This window comes from Berghia stephanieae, chromosome 15 (assembly GCF_034508935.2).
Source record: "Berghia stephanieae isolate SIO BIC M18660-M18661 chromosome 15, UCSD_Bste_1.3, whole genome shotgun sequence".
Taxonomy (NCBI): Eukaryota; Metazoa; Mollusca; class Gastropoda; order Nudibranchia; family Aeolidiidae; genus Berghia; species Berghia stephanieae.
The window spans coordinates 23,678,520-23,680,799 of NC_088374.1; positions in this window are offsets into that span (position 1 = coordinate 23,678,520).

Genomic DNA, 2,280 nt, shown 5'->3' on the forward strand with positions numbered 1-2,280 from the left:
GTTGATAATTTGATTGATTACGGTGTTTGTGAATTTTAGTCACCATTATTTAGTAGTTATCGGGTAAAAGCAATGGCTCAATAGTGTAAACTATTAACTGAGTTCCCATACGCAAAAATAAATGTAAACATTGAAACAAGGGGGGAAATCTACATTCAGGATTCAAGTGCGACAAGCAAGTTTGTCTGTATGTGGCTCCTGGAGACAATTTAATTTAATTTAAAAAAAACCCCTCTCTCTCTCTCTCTCTCTCTCTCTCTCTCTCTCTCTCTCTCTCTCTCTCTCTCTCTCTCTCTCTCTCTCTCTCTCTCTCTCTCTCTCTCTCTCTCTCTCTCGCTCTCGCTCTCTCGCTCTCTCTCTCGCTCTCTCTCTCACACACACACACGCACTCTCTCTCACACACACACACACACACACACACACACACATACACGCGCGCACTCTCTCTCTCTCGCTCTCTCTCACACACACACACACGCACTCTCTCTCACACACACACACACACACGCACGCGCGCGCACTCTCTCTCTCTCTCTCTCAGTGTGTGTGTGTGTGTGTGTGGATATATATATATATATATATATATATATATATATATATATATATATATATATATATATTTATGAGTGTTGGTGGGTACTTGTAGGTACGAAAGTGCTCGATAATGATGGTTAGAGCTAATATAGAATGCAAATTTTCACTCACATTTTTGTGGCCGAGACGACTCTTTTCTGTGTCTTACAGAAACGAGTCGTCTCGGCCACAAAAATGTGAGTGAAAATTTGCATTCTATATTAGCTCTAACCATCATTATCGAGCACTTTCGTACCTACAAGTACCCACCAACACTCATAAATATATATATATAATATATATGTGTGTGCGTGGGTGTGTGTGTGTGTCTGTCTGTCTGTCTCAAGGAATCATAAACAGCACATATTTCTGTTATGAGTATACATACGTGGTTTGAAGTAATTTAATTGCAATCCTTTCTTTCCAGAGAAGTTCAGTCAATGATTAGGGATCGCGTCAATGGTTTTGTCGTTTGGCAGTGATTTCTCGATAATCCAGTCGTCTCTCTATGATTCAATTTTATCAACTGAGTTTTTTATTTCGATCAATTTGATGGATTTTAATAATAATAATAATAATAATAATAATAATAATAATAATAATAATAATAATAATAATAATAATAATAATAATAATAATAATAATAATAATAATAATAATAATAATAATAGATCTTAATTGTCCATAAATATGGCAGTTTGTCATTTAGTTACACTTGTTATAACGTTATATGATAACTTAAAGTTTTCTTATTAAGCGCCTTTTTAAAAAAACATATGATATAAACACATTTTAATCATGCTTCAATTACTGTGTCCATACCTATGTGGATTTCACTGAATTTCACCAGATTTTTGGCCGTGGAACCACTCGACTTACAATAAGTCGGTCATCAGTGTAAATGCAAGTCGTTTTAAATTAGAAAATTAATGTAACTTAGATTTTTTTTATCTGTAGGCATATTAAACCATGTTCCTCCACTGGTAATCTGCATCGCATAAATAATACGAAGTTATCTTCACTTTCCTACTAATTCCATTGCAGAGAAACATTGAAGTTGTCCCGTCTTGTAATAGTATCAGTCAGTTGTATTATTTTATCTGTGATACCGTAGTGCCCAAGAATTTGAAAAATATCTTAAGACTTAAGTTTGATACCCTGATCTAGACATCTTCTGTTCCTTATAAAGCATACCTACTCAGGTCGAAGTGTATTTATCAACAGCATCAGAAACACGTTTATCAATTATATTTGTAAAGATTTAATTAGTATAGAGGGTAGAGTTGTTGTAGTTGATTACGAATTCTTTCTTATATTATGAATTTAGAAGATAATTATTTAATTCCAATCTTCGGGCATGTCTACTTGTTGCCATACATTAAATAAAAACTAAGCATTTATATAGCGCAATATCCGAGGGGCCACTAGCCAACAGCAACACTTAACATGTAAAATAAGCAGCGATGGCGCCTTTTAGGTGATATTATCATTTTTCCGACAGACTGTGCCGTTAACTTCCAGGTACTCAATTAAAACATATTATATACGATAAGAGAATGTGAGGAAAGAGCCTTTTTCCAATGACTCAACTATATGCCTCCCAGAACGGGACTCGAACTCAGGAGCTTCTGATCCACAAGACCACATAGCCAAATACTGTGACAAACAGGGTATGGAGTATTTTGCGGCTGCTATTCTAGGCAGTGA